We start from the raw sequence: 15,642 nt of genomic DNA, 5'->3' as shown, positions 1-15,642 counted from the left end.
GGAGAAGGATGCCATGTTTATTTCCTTTATGATGAGAGCAAGTGCTTCAAAGAGTGCAAAGTGTGACAGGTGCCTACACTTCCTCTGCCCCAGCCCTGCAGTGGAGGCTTCTTTACATAAGCAAGTGTACTCTTGCAAACCGAGCTTTCAGTGAGGGATTTACTGGGACCAGTAGAAAGAGGCTGGGGATCAGCCTCTCCTTCTCTCAGCTCAGGTCTCGTAACCAGTCCCCCGCCTCCTTTCCTTTCTTCTCTTCTCTTTCTCCTCCAGGAATTTTCCATCAGCTGGAGAGCAAGGACATCAGTCGTCACGCTGATGGGTGAAGCCGCACTTTTGCCCTTGGCTGTGGGTGCATCTGGTGGCCTGTGTTCGTGCAGCAAGAGCTCAAGGGCTACCCTGCCAGGGCCGCCCTCTCCTCCTCCCCCCCATCCCACCTCCTCCTTCCCTGCTGTCTGCACACCGACTTCTCCAGGAAAATCTCCACGGTGTTTCCTGGCTCAGATCCTGAGATACGCAGAGATTGCGAAGAGCTGGTCTTGGAAACTTTTGAATATAGTTGATTCAAAAGAGAATTCAGTCTTAGAAGTTCTCCATGAACTGAATTCAAATGGGAAAAAGTAGCAACCCAGGAGAACATACACAGAGATAACATCACTGGAAGGTTTCTCTTTAAAAACCAATTCTTCTGACAACAACAGCCAAGTCAACAGACTCCCCGGGGGCCAAAGGCGAAGAGGTCAGGACCACATGAGCACGGACCTTGTGGTTGGATGCCCAGGGTTGAGACAGAGCCCAGAGGGTGGGCACCACTGATCCCCCAGCCGTGGGCACTGCAGGAAGAGTCCTAGGGTTCCCGAGAGTCACAGGTCCACTGTCCAAGTGACTGCTCTTCTGCTTTCTGTGACAACAGTCTTAAAGAAACGGGAGTCTCTTTCATAAATGATGGAGCTCCATAAATATAATGCTGTTTGAAAAAACAAAACAATTCTTCCAAAATTCTTTTATGGAGGGACTTCCCTGGCACCAAATACGGCCAACTCTGAAATGAGTTTTCTCCCAAGCATATCCTCCTTCTTTTGTTCATGAGAAACAATGTAAGTTTGAACATTTTTCATGGGAAATTATCTGCAGCAAGAAAATGGCCCAGAGCAGCGATTCACACTTGTTACGAGAATACCCTTATATTAGAAGACCAATAGGAAATAAAGCTTTTCTCTGAAACTTGGGTCTGTCTAATATTTTAAATCAAGAGGGTCATCCCTTCCGTGGTCATAGAACAGGAATCTGCAAACCAGAGCCCCCAGAACAGATGTGGCTCGTGGTCTATACAGCCTGTGAGCCAAGAATATTTTTATGCCCTTAAATAGTAGGGGGAAAAAAGACGAGTTTGTGACTCTTGATGTGTGTGTGTGTGCTGGGTCTTTGTTGCTGCACACAGGCTTTCTCTAGGTGCAGCGAGCAGGGGGCTACTATTCAGAGTAACACGCAGATTTCTCTTTGCAGTGGCTTCTTTTGTCGCAGAGCGAAGGTTCTAGGCTGGGGGGCTCCAGGAGTTGTGGCTCCCAGGCTCCAGAGCACAGGCTCAGTGGTTGTGGCACACGGGCTTAATTGCTGAGTCAGTTAAGTGGACCTTCCCGGGTCAGGGATCGAACCATGTCCCCTGCATTGGAAGGCAGATTCCCATCCACTGTACGACTTGGGAAGCCTGACACTTGCATATTTTATAAAATTCCAATTTCTGGATTTATAATGTTTTATTGAAACAGAGCCATGCTTATTTGCTTTCATAGTGTCTCTGATTGTTTTCGTGTGTAACGCAGAGTTGAGTGGATGAGACAGAGACCATATGGGGTCCACAAAACCGAAACTGCTCACTATTTGGCCCTTGAGTGGGGAAAGTCTGCTGACCACTGGCCTGGGCTAAAGGTACGGAGCATAAGACCAAGCTGAGTCGGAAAGACAGATATGCTATTCCCACCCCTCTGATTCTAGGCTGAATAAATGTAACTGAAGGATTTGTTTGACCGTTGAGGCCTTCTTGTTAAAGTGAAGATGAAATATTCGTAGATTTATTTTCAGATTAACTATCTAATGATGGTGAAATATGTATTCAGCCATCACATATTTTCTGTTCAAACTAATTATCATTGATATATCTTGATCAAATTAACTTACATATTACAATTAAGTGGCTTCCAAGTAGATTTGTAAAATAGAATTAAGGCTAATATTAAGCCTTAAAAGCAATGAATGTCAAAACTGATTCCACAGAGGGACTTCCCTGGCGGTCCAATGGTTAAGACTTCAAGGACTCTCAGTGCAGCAGGTGAGGGTTCTGTCCCTGGTCAGGAAGCTAAGATCCCACATGGTTCATGGCCAAAGAAAACCACAGACAAACCATAAAGCAGAAACCATAGAGTAAGAAATCCAGTAAAGACTGTAAAAAAAAAAAAAAAAAAAAATGGTCCACATTAAAAAAAAAAAAAAAACAGAATTTTTTAAAAAGCAAAACTGATTCAACAGAGATTGAATATATTTTCACCTATTTTTCAACATTGCTAATTTTCTTGATTTTTGCAAATCTATAGCTAGACTTTTACAAGTACGCTGTTCTATAAAGCAGTGGTCCCCAGCATTTTTTGCAAGGGGGACTGGTTTCATGAAAGACATTTTTTTCAAGGATGGGGGGTGGGCGGGGGTGCGGGGATGGTTTCTGGATGGTTCATTTATTGTGCACTTGATTTCTGATCTAATGCCACTTCTGATTTGACAGGTGGTACCAGTCTGTGGCCTGGAGGTTGGGGACCCCTGCTATAAAGGGATCTGAAAGTCTGTGAAACCACCAGGTAATTATTTACCTTTGGGTTGCTTCCCAACCAATTTTTAATTCGATCTCATTAGCAATCATTAAATGTTGCAATTAACAGTGTGTAGCGATTTTTTCAAAAACTACAAATAATTGAATAAATTGGATTATTTTGCAAATTCTGGTACATTTCCTCTAGGAACTGAAGTGCAAATTTACCTAAAAACTTGTTCCTTCTCAATATTTCTAGGAATTACTTGAGGTTTGGTCTCTTCTCCCTGAGTCCACTGAATGTGCCTACAAGTCTAATTTAACCTGTTGGGTAAGAGTTAAATTTCCTTTAATATCAAAAGCTCAATATCGAAGACATAAGGGTTTTGGACTTCTGCTCATTTCAATGTTTTCTTTAAGAGGAAGAAAAGCTGCTGCCCATTTCATCATGAATCCCCTACCCCTTTTCTTTCCCTTTTTTTTTCTTTTTTTCTCATTATTGACAACATGAAATGCTAAACCCATAGGCGGACCCTGTAAATCGGATTCTAACACGTGAAAATCTTCCAGAAAATACTGATTTCCAGTGAGCTTGTTTCTGACAGGCAGACAATATATTTTTTTATAACACAATTACATAGTAGGATTAATGGCTATACTTCCATATAGAACAATTTGCTGTTCAGATTGTGTGGTATAGGTGGGTAGATTTTTAATAACTGCTGCTAGGAGTCAATTGCAGAGAAACATAACAGAGGGAAAAAAATCAAAGAGGAAGATGATGAGATTTTAAATATAATAAATGGCTGCATGTCATGAGGAATTCTAGGAAGAAAATTCATCAAATATTAAAAAGAAATAAAGCCAACTCATTCCATCTTAATGAAATTTTGAGTTCCAGAATCTACTCTAATGAAATGAAAATGATGATATGAATTACCTTAATATAGGATTCCCCTGAATCCATTATATTTAATATCAAAATATTTTATTTGAAAGAGGGATCTGAGTGATCATTGGGGTTAAATATTCATTCAAAAATTCATGGCAAATTAATTCTCTTTTTAACCCTGAAGGAGTTGAACAAAGTTCTGTCTAGAGTTATTGTTCTATGATCTCTTTGGTCAAACTAAAATGGCATAAATTTTACTTTATTGGATCTCTTACCAATTTGATCTACCAGAAATAAAATTGTTATAGTCAGTTTTCAAAACCCCTGCATGGATTTAAGTCCCCTGGAAGTCATATCCTTTAAATGATTATGATATAAAATATGAGTCATTACCTTAGTTCTCCATGACCTGGGCAGTCTCAGTTCTGACACTCGACATGGCTTAACTATACTATTTCTTCTCTTTGTTTTTGCAGTTACTTTAAGCTGGTGATCTCTGAAGGTTGATCTAGAGGTGTTACCATAATTAATATTCTTATCATCATAGTTTTCAATATAGAAAATATTAACTTAGGGACTACTACCTTCTTTCTTCATATTGCATACAAGTTTAAAAACACTGATCTTGTGTCTCTTCGACACAATGTTCTTACAGGAATATGAATTTCCTTTATACACACTCTTGAAAAGACTAAATAGTCTGGCAACCATCATTGCAAGTAATCAGAGCACAAGAAGGATGTTTTCAAGAGTGTTTCCTTTGTAAACAAGCACACCAGCAAATTTTTGGAAAACTTTGTTTGTAGAGTGTGATAATCAACAAAAATCAATGATTTATTTTAGTGACCCAGGAAATAGCAATTCGTGTGTGTGTGTATGCTCAGAGGCTCAGTTGTGTCTGACTCGGTGACCCCATGGACTGTAGCCCGCCAGGCTTCTCTGTCCATGAGATTCTCCAGGCAAGAATACTGGAGTGGGCTACCATTTCCTTCTCCAGGGGATCTTCCTGACCCAGGGATTGACTCGTGTCTCTTGTGTCTCCTTCATTGGCAGGCGGATTCTTTACCACTGGGCCACCTGAGACGTCCCTTTACTGTAAGCTAAAGTTAAACACTCCCCTCATTCAAACATCACAATTAAATTTACAATACCCACAAAATATACATTAAAATAGAATTTCATTTACAATATTTTTCAATATTTTTAAGATTGTGCATGCCCCAGGAATCAATATGGTCACCTATACACTAAAATACACTCGAGCATGGCTTTACAACTGTTTCATTTATTCACAGAAAAGCCTATTATCAGACCTGACTCCATCACTCTCTCCTTAGAACACTTTCAAGGAACTTATTTAGCTTTTATGTTCTAATAAATTGGTTGCAAATATCCCCATTTGATTTTAACCTTCATTAACTGTGTGCTCTGTAAGAGGAAATTTTAAAAGTGTGAAAAATAAACTTAGAAGTTGCATTAAAAAAATACTTTATTTTAAAAGGATATTCCTACTGTAGAGCACAGGGAACTCTGCTCAGTGTCATGTGGCAGCCTGGATGGAGGGGGGTTCAGGGAAGGAAGGACATGAGTGTGTGCAGCTAACTCCCTTGGTTGGCCGCGTGAAGCTATCACAATGCTGTTAATCGGCTATATTACAATACAAAGTAAAAAGTTTAGTTGAAAAAATTAGGGCTTCCCTGGTGGCTCAGATGGTAAAGAATCCACCTGCAATGCAGGAGACCTGGGTTTGATCCCCGCATCAGGAAGAACCCCCGGAGAAGGGCATGGCAACCCACTCCAGTATTCTTGCCTGGAGAATCCCATGGACAGAGGAGCCTGGTGGGCTACATCCATGGGGTCTTGAAGAGTTGGACACAACTGAGCAACTGATGCACACACACACACACACAAAAAAAAAAAAAAAAGAGAGATAGAGAGAGAGAAGAAAGAAACAAAAGGATATCAAAGAATATGTCCCAAATGAAGGCAGCAACAAATCCATGATGATTTCTCCCCTCCCCTCCCCTCAAAAACTGGCTATGGAAAGGAAGGATGGATTGATGGGAAGGAAGTCTATAGCAGTGGTATACAGATGGGTACAGGACTTCACAGGTGGTGCTAGAGGTAAAGAATCTGCCTCTCAAGGCAGGAGACACAAGAAACGTGGGTTCGATCCCCAGGTGGGGAAAATCCCCTGGCAGAGGGAATAGCAACCCATTCCAGTGTTCTTGCCTGGGAAATCCCATGGACAGATGGGTGTGGTCAGATGTTCTTCTTGAGCCAAAATGGTGATCTAGTGCTAATTTCTAAATGCTGGAGTCCACGTTTCAATAGCTGATCAACTCGGTTTTCTCTGTTATTGAAACATGTAAGTGCATATGCATGCGGTCAGTCACTCAGTTGTGTCCGACTCTTTGCTACGCCATGGACTATATAGCCCACTAGGCTCCTCTGTCCATAGGATTCTCCAGGCAAGGATATTGGAGTGGGCTGCCATTTCCTTCTCCACCGAATCTTCCTGACCCAGGGATCAAACACTCATCTCTTGCATCTCCTGCAATGGCAGGCATATTCTTTACCACTGCACCACTCTCATGCACCCCTCACAAAAAGAAAGCATACTAATTTGGAAAGTTGGACTTTTATATGGATAAATTCTTGGGAACTCAGCTGGATGATAAATGTTCTAGATGAATAAAAATACAATCATGCTGGCTGGTGTTACTTTGAATATGATTACTAACCTCAGAAGAACTGTACAAAAAAGATCTTCACGACCCAGATAATCACAATGGTGTGATCACTCACCTGGAGCCAGACATTCTGGAATGTGAAGTCAAGTGGGCCTTAGAAAGCATCACTACGAACAAAGCTAGTGGAGGTGATAGAATTCCAGTTGAGCTATTCCAAATCCTGAAAGATGATGCTGTGAAAGTGCTGCACTCAATATGCCAGAAAATTTGGAAAACTCAGCAGTGGCCACAGGACTGGAAAAAGTCGTTTTCATTCCAATCCCAAAGCAAGGCAATGGCAAAGAATTCTCAAACTACCGCACAATTGCACTCATCTCACATGCTAGTAAAGTAATGCTCAAAATTCTCCAAGCCAGGCTTCAGCAATACGTGAACCATGAACTTTCAGATGTTCAAGCTGGTTTTAGAAAAGGCAGAGGAATCAGAGATCAAATTGCCAACATCCACTGGATCATGGAAAATAAAGGGAAACAGAGAAGAGAATGTCTTCAGCTGTCAGCCCCTCCCTCTAGCCGAGCGTGAAGCCCACCTCTCCCCCTCGACCTAGATGCATGGTCTCCCATCCTGTCCCTGCGGTTCCCATGACGCCCGCCCTCCACCTGTAGTCCAGTTTCCACTCCCTCTCATCTAGTCAAGGACTCCAATTCTTTAATTATCTCCTCTCTCTCCTACATCATCTATTTTTTCCTCTATACAGGATCCTTCCCATCTGCTCATAAACATGCTCAACGACCTCCCGAAAACAAAAGAAAGACACAGCGGAAAGCTTGCTTTGACCCTGCCTTTCCGTCCAGCGCTGACTCTTCCACTGACCTTCTCCCCTTTCCGTCAAGATTTTTCCAGCGTGGTCCTTTATCTCTCACCCCTTGTTCTCCGCTGAAGCCCCTGGAGTCAGACGTTGACTCCAGGCAGATGCTCAAGTCCAGGGCCAGCTCCGCCCTCTCACCCCTGGGGTCCGAGCCGCATCCACAGTCAAACTCCTGTCACTTCCTTTTCTCTGCTTTGCTCTTCGGTAACCACGCTTCTCTGTCTTTTCTGAGACCTCTTGGCTGGCTCTTTCTCATCCCCCTTGAATGAGTGTCCACTGTGTCTCTGACTCACAATATTTCAGCGTCCCCAGCTCTGGTACCCTATTCCCCACCCTCTATCCAGCCTTTGGGAGAACACTTGCAAGCCTGTACCTCTCCCTACAGATCTACGCAGAGGCATCTGAGTGTACACCCTCAGCTCTGACCTTCTGCTTCAACTCCAACTCATGGATACACAACCTCCTACCGACTGTTCCCCGCTGAGTGTCAAAGAGCCATCTGGAACGCAAAACTGAGGTCTTCATTTTTGCTGTTATCCCCAGGTTCTCAACCTTGTTTCTGCTCTAGCGTCTTTGCACTGGTTTGGAATTCTATTTCTCCAGGGATCCACTGGGATTGTTTTCTCTACTCTAGGCTTCTGAGAAAACATTGCTTCAACTGAGAGGCCTTCCCCAATGGCCCTACATAAAATGACATCCCCCCATCTTTGCAGGAATACACACCTTTATTTTATCTTTTTTTTTTTTTTTTTTTTTGCATGGCCCTTAACTATGCCTGGCCTTAAATTGTTTCTTTACTTCCTGTCTCTCCCACTAGGTAGTTCTTCCAAAAGGGCAAGATTATTTTTCTGGTTAGTTGCCTTCAGAGTGTCTGTGAATGACCAGACACAAGATAAACCTCAGTGTGGGAAGCCGCGAAGTAATGAATTCCAGAAAAATCAGGTACTGTGACTGAAAACTCTTATCTCACTGGCTGCAATAGTTCTAGACCTGGAAAGCAGACAGATAGGTAGATGGATCGATCACTAGATAGATCTGATGGATGGATGGACAGATAGCTACGTGAATGATTGATAGATGATAGAGAGAGAGATGGGACAGAGAGATGGATGGACAGACAGTTTTAAACTTCTATGAGGTGTATCTCTAATTCGTGGTGTCATTACACTCCTAAATGAGGCAGCATTGCAGTGTCTTTCAATGGCAAGGATTTGAATACGGAGAAGAGATGCATCATTCAGACTATAAACATAGAGACGGTCTCCAAGCTCTGACCATTTTCCCTGTGTGCTGCTGTCTCGAGTGCCTTTGCATGCAACCCACCACTTAATCGTCCCTACAACTCGATGAGGTGAGAACTCTTATGCCTGTTCCACAGATGAGGAAACTGTGTCTGAGTCTGAGTACCGTCTGCCTTTGTGTCTGCCACTCCCACACCCACAGGTTCAGCCAGTCCTCAGGGTATGTGAGGGGACGTGGGGTCCACAGAGACGGAGCGCGGACTGTGCTCTGCTCTGTGATGTGAGGAGCTTGAGCGTCAGTGGGGTTTGGCACCCGGGGGATCCTGGGAGCAGGTCCCCTTGGAGGCTGAGGGGTGACTGAAGTTGGCCAGTGGGTGCCCTGCTAGTGACCCAACAAGCCGGGGTTCAATGCTAGATCCACCCCCCTTCTAGATCTCAGGTATGTGAATTAGAGCGTGTGACAAGGAGATACCCAGAAAGACCAGGAGGTAAGATACAGACGACGAGAGAGATGGAGACAGAGAAGTTCACAGATGCAGAGAGAAGGAAACAGGCCAAGGGAGAGACGAAGAGGCTGGAAGCCCTCGTGAGCAGGGCAGTGCCTCTACTCCACTCCATTCCACATCTGTAGATTCCATGAGAGTCTGTTCCGCTCTCTCACTCTCCACACACACGCTGTTTATGGTGAGAGGACCGCTGGAGCTTCACTTCGCTCTGCTCCCTTCATCCCTGATAAGACACTATATGCTTAAAACAAGCGCTAACAACGAGAAACCGTGGCCAGTCCACGTCTGAACTGATGACAAGATACATTACTTAGTCGCTGTGTGAGAAGGTGACCAGTGCTCAATTGTTCTATTTCTCACATCTGGATGTGGCCACACATGGAATTCAGAAAACGGAAAAATCCTTTAAATCGATATCACAACTTTTTGAAATGCATAAAAAGTATGAGATGAGATCTCTATTTACACAGCAAATCTCTGATAATATATATATTTATAAAAGCAAATCTGTACTCGTGTTATTAAAACCGAGTTTCTTAAAATGTTTCCAGGTATACTAATACAGTATTGGCCATTGATCCCTAAATGGCTGGCTACTGTCTCATGCTATAAATAGATTGCTAAATTATTTGTTAAGAGTCTCAATGGAGATGACCCAGACTTCCATGTCTATATTCGTAAATTGAGAATGACATCTAAATGAACCCTGATTTCATCTACTGTTTGTAAAATCCATGTCCAGATAGCAGAGGGGAAACCTGGCCCGTGGAACTCATCCTTAGACCATTGTTAAATCTGTTCCTTTTACGCCTGTGCGATGTTTGACTTGAATGATGCCCATGAGATTTTGTTTCTAGGCTTCATTGGCAACGTACTTCCCACGCTATGCTTCCAAATATCATCCCTTGGCTGTGGGGGGGATAAAAGCGCAATGGATTTCCTTCATGGAAAAAAGCAAGTGTTCTCTTGTCACCACAAGGTGGCACAGTGGGGACCAAAAACCCTCAGGCTCCTGGTAGACGGCAATTACTGGAGGCTCTGACATAATTGCTGTCATTAACCCTGCAGTTATCATTATCATTATGATGCGCCTCAAGACCAACACATAGCCCTAGCCTCCGGGGAACGAGAAGGAGCTGTTGTTTCTGTTTTTACCCTTCTTCCCTCTGCTTGCCACAATCTTTGATATTTTGCTTTCTTCCAGTCCCCAACCCTAGGCGTCCCCACTTTGCACAAGTTGGTGTGCAGATCCTTCGTTGATTGAGACAGCTGGGTTTCCCTGGCAGCTCAGCGGTCAAGACTCCGCCTGCCAATTCAGGGGACCCGGATTTGGTCCCGGATCTGGGAAGATCGCACATGCCACGGACCAACCGAGCTTGTGCGCCGTAAGTACTGAGCCTGTGCTCGTGAGCCCGGGAGCCAAACTACTGAGCCCACGTGCCGCAAGTGCTGAAGCCTGAGCGCCCCCAGAGCCCGTGCTCCGCAACAAGAGGGGCCACCGCAGCAGGAAGCCCACCACCGCAACTAGAAAGGAGCCCCCTCTCATCACAGCTAGAGAAAAGCCCGTGGAAAAACTAAGACCCAGCACGGCCAAAAATAAACGAATAAATAAAATTAAAAACAAAAAAGAAGTAACAACAACAAAAAAAGCCAAACCTGACAGCTTAGATAATAGCAAGTTGCATTTCTGGAGACGGATAAACCATGCTTTGTACTGTTTGATGAATCTGAGGCAGCTGTCAAGGTTTTAGTCTTTCATGACTACTCTGATATTTATTTACAATGTAAGAATGAAAAAGCCATTTTGGAAACTTTGGTTTACAGTTGGGGGTCCAGGTTTGCTCTTCACAAACTGCCATCTCTCTGGGTTCCATGCCAGATGGAATATTGGAAAGAAACTCCAAAACACTGCAATATACTGTCCGTTGATTTTATGATTCGTGCTGAGATTAGACCATCTCTCCTCAGAGCTCAGGGACCAGAAGACGACTGGGGTCTGGGAATCTAGGCAGGGCAAGCTTAGGCAGTTACGTACTCATTGGGAGCATATTAAAAAAAAGCAGCCACTTTTTCCCACAGGGAAATGGAACTCAGGCTGGCCAGGTGCAGCTGCCCAGACATTCACTGCACAAGTCACCGATCTGCAGATGCACCTCTTAATAATAACACAAAGGTCCAATAGCATCCTTGGGGAACATCGTCCCCAGCTTCCATCAATCAAGGATTTAGCGTCTCGAAACTTAGTAGTATTTTTGACGCCCTTTGTTAGTTATAAATTCAGGTTGCCCTCATCAGAATCATAGTGCTCTGTTTTAGTGACTATGTTTTTTATGCCACTACTCACTTCCGGCCTTTGTAATTGCAAAAGCAATATTTCATTTTTTTAATGGAATCAGACGTGTCATTTTAAATGCCTGAACTTTTGCCATTTCAAGTAAGTCCAGTTTTAAAAAATACAGTAATGTGGGATCTGGAAACTAAGTTCAATAGATATTACTATTGTTAATGAGTTATTGATTGATTATCATGAAAAATATTCAATTACATCATAGTTAGCTATTCATTAAGGAAAGATTTGAAAAGAAGCAGAAAATAACATGAATAAGGAATTTTTCTCAATTTTTAAGCTGAGATAGCTCAGCAATTATAAAATAGAAATAATTGTAGTCAAATACATACATCAATGAAAAAAGCATAAAAAAAACCCAAGAAACAGACAAACAAAAAAAATCAAGGGTAAAAGTATAGAGTGAGGGGGCAATCACCATATTTTGTGGTTTCAAAGAATGAAGAAAAAATATAAAGCAAACTTCAAACCAGAAACGTTTGGAAACAGTGAACCAGGGAGGTTGAGTGATTTCCCTAAATTGCACAGCTTTGTTAGTCACAGGGACGGGACTAAAATCAATAGCTTTGGGGAGCGGGAAGATAACACATTTAGAAAGTTGACCTCAGCCATCAACCTACACGTCACGATGAAAACATGCATATTTAGGAAAAAAATATTATTTTGTGATCCTTACTAAAACAGCATAATCTTACAGCCAACAATACTTTCACTTCCAAGTGCCTTTGAAACATGCTCCTGTGATGGATACATGTGGAGAAAAACAGAGAGTATTCGTTGATTGAGCAACTCCTATAAGCCACAGAGTTGTGTGCATGTGTGTATCTTTGAACACGCATGCACACACACACGTATACATGTGAAGAGTTTATCAGGGTATGTGTGTGTGAGGATCCTGATAAATTCCAATGTAGTAGCATCACCTCTATTTATACTCACGGGGAAAGGGAGGCTCAGCGACAAAGAGGGACTTGCCCAAGCTCACACCTGGGCTTTGAGCCCACGTCCATCTGATTGAAAGTCCATGATCCCCCACACAGGATGTCACAGCTTAGAGAACACCTGCCTGGCACCCGAAGTGTGGTTGCCAGTCCCCTGGGGGCTCTGCACATTCCCGGGGCCCACCAGCCCATCACAGACTGAGTTTCTCCAAGTTCAATTCACAGAGGCTTAGCTGGGTTATAATAGTTCACTTTCAGCCACTGGGGGCTTCCCAGATGGTGAAGAATCAGCCTGCAATGCAGGAGACCCATGTTAGATCCCTGGGTTGGGAAGATCCCCTGGAGGAAGAAATGGCAATCCACTCCAGTCTTCTTGCCTGGAGAATCCCATGGATGCAGGAACCTGGTGGGCTACAGTGTGTGGGGTCACAGAGTTGGATATGACTTAACAGCAACATCAATATTTAACAGAGATATCAAAGGGATTGCTTTCCCGGTTGAATGATTACAGAAAGGAAATGTCTCAACCTCCAGCAGCATCAGGACCAACCATCGCCTCTGAGGATTGTGGAGAGCGCTGGTCCTCGGTATTTGTGGGGCTTTTTTTTCTGCTGCACTTCCATGATTTCGTCTCTATAAGAGAACTTAACTTTTCCTCCTACGTAAGATGGATTCTGACCCGATGAGCTGAGGTCCCTCTAGTATTTTAGAAGCCCTTGAATCCGGAATCAGCAGCGGCTGGCAGAGGCTCCCCTCTTGCCTGAACCCTGCCCCGTGGCCAGCCTGCCTTCCCAGGCTAGCTGGTATCAGATGCAATCAACGGGCAGCACAGTGCACAGAAAATAACTGATCTCCAACATGTGCTTCTAATTCAAATAAAGAGCCTGGAACCACAGTGTGCAGCGCATGTGACTCAAGTATTTTATGTGGAAATTGGAAGCTTTCTGATCAGTCTCTGTAAAGACGTTTTCGCAGGGTCTGAACCTCTGGGGACTGTTTGTGTTTCAAGTTCAAGTTACTTAGCTCATGATTAAGAAGCTTTTATAGGCCCCAGCGGTAAATGAGAGAACAGAGGGAAAAGCATTCTTTGGCTGCGTAATTTAGCAAGACTTAATCTATCTGTTTGGGTTTTCATCCACCGGGCTTGCTGAAAACTTTAAATGATTAACCTGTCTCTCTGCGGCCAGCAGACTCTCCAGGGCTTCCATCAAGAGCCTGACAGCAGAGATCACCCAGCTCGGATTACCTTAATTATTGAGAAGCCTCTCAATCTCAGTCCAGCGGCTTTTTCTTGGGATAACAGACAGACTCTAAATCCACTGTTCTTTTACTTTGCAGTATTTAGCAAATAAAATAAATCAATGAGACCAAACAGCAAGCATTTATGTAACTTTAAATGTTCCCTGGTAGGTGCTCAGCAACTCAGAGTCTACTGAACTTTAAAATATTCAGCCATGTTGACTTAAGTCTCCCGACTTGGCACAAAAGATCCCAGACCGCAAGCCTGGATATCCCCGGAGGAAAGGAACCCGGGGCGACCTGATGGAGCAAGATGTTGTTTGCCCCCGGCCAGATCTCATGACCCAACCACACCGCCCTCAGAGGACTGCGTGAAGTTGCTTTAGTAAACTAATAGCCGTGAAAAAGGAGCCTGCGAATTCTCTCCGACGTGGGGTTTCTCTTACTGCAGAAAAGCTTCCGAAGCGATGCAGGCGAACGATGGTGTCCCAGCTGCAGGAAGATGTCGTCTCTTCGGGAGAGAGTCCCCGGAGGCTGCCTTGCTTGCGTTCTGCCCACACTTGGATCTGAACTGCGTCCCAGTTACTAACTTTTATTTTTAAAGCTCTGCCCTCCCAGGAGGCCTTCACAGAGAATTTGCCAAGCACCTCCCTGCTGCCTTGGCTGTTGGGCTGTGTGATTCCTCCCTGCGTTCTGTGTGTAGTACCCAAGTGTTTGCATCCCGTTCCCTTAAAAGTGAAAGTAAGAGGAAAGAGAGAGGTTGGGCACAGCAAGTGTAGGGTTGTGATTTAGCCGGGTTTTGTGATTTAGCCGGCTTCCCTGGTGGCTCAGATGGTAAAGAACCCGCCTGCAATTCAGGACACCTGGGTTCAATCCCTGGGTCCGGACCATCCCCTGGAAAAGGAAATGGCAACCCACTCCAGTATTTGTGCCTGGAGAATCCCATGGACAGAGGAGCCTGGCGGGCTACAGTCCATGGGGTTGTAAAGATTGCCCCAGGTGCAGAGGTGGGGATTCCAAAAGTCCACAGGTGAAGCTTCCTTTTAAAAAAGTTCCGGGGACTCCTGGGCATACATCCGGAGAAAAACATGAAATAAAAAGGTACATGCACCCCAGTGTTCAATGCAGCACTGTACAGTAGCCAAGACATGGGAGAAACCTAAACATCCATTGAGAGAGGAATGGATAAATAAGACGTCATACATACAGACAATTACTCAACCATTGAAAAGAATGAAATAATGCCATTTGCAGCAACATGGATGGACCTAGAGATTGTCATACTGTGTGAATTCAGATAGAGAAGAAGTGTCATATGACATCCCTTATGTGTGGAATCTAAAAAGAAATGATACAAACGAACTTACTTACAAAACAGAAGGAGACTCAGAGACTTAGAGAAGGAACTTATGGTTGCTGGGGATAAAGGATAGGGAGTCTGGGATGGACATGGACACACTGCTGTGTTTAAAATGGATAACCAACAAGGACCTGCTGTACAGCACAGGGAACTCTGCTCAGTGTTGTGTGGCAGCCTGGGTGGGAGGGGAGCTTGGGGGAGAGTGGATACATGTGTATGCATGGCTGAGCCCCTTCGCTGTCCACCTGAAACTATCACAACATTGTTAATTGGCTATACCCTAATCGAAATAACAAGTTCAAAGAAAAAAAAAAAAGCTCAGGTGTTTATACACACGCCTTGCAGAACATTTGAAACGGAAGAATCAGTGCTTATAATAGACGGAACTAGTAGAATATTTTAAACTGAGTAGAATAAGTGCCTAATCATTTAAATAAGAGTGGTCCAGAGAATCCGCTTGGCATGTATCCTGGCCAACTCTGAAGAAATGAAATAAAATATTTAAAACCAGGGTCTGGGTTTCTTGGTATATATACTTAGAGTTCATGTAGATGAATTCATGCAGTCTGACCTTGCCAGGAGCTCTTCTTTTTTAAATTAAATTTTTATTGGTGTACATTGCTTTACAAAGCTGTGTTAGTTTCTACTGCACAGCAAAATGAATCAACTATACCTATATCTATATACGCACATATATCTATATCCATATATCCCGTCCCTTTTGGACTGCTTTCCCGTTCAGGTCACTGCAGAGCAGT

The sequence above is a fragment of the Bubalus bubalis genome, chromosome 3 (genome assembly GCF_019923935.1).
Source record: "Bubalus bubalis isolate 160015118507 breed Murrah chromosome 3, NDDB_SH_1, whole genome shotgun sequence".
Lineage (NCBI taxonomy): Eukaryota > Metazoa > Chordata > Mammalia > Artiodactyla > Bovidae > Bubalus > Bubalus bubalis.
Note: the sequence above shows the minus strand (reverse complement) of the source record.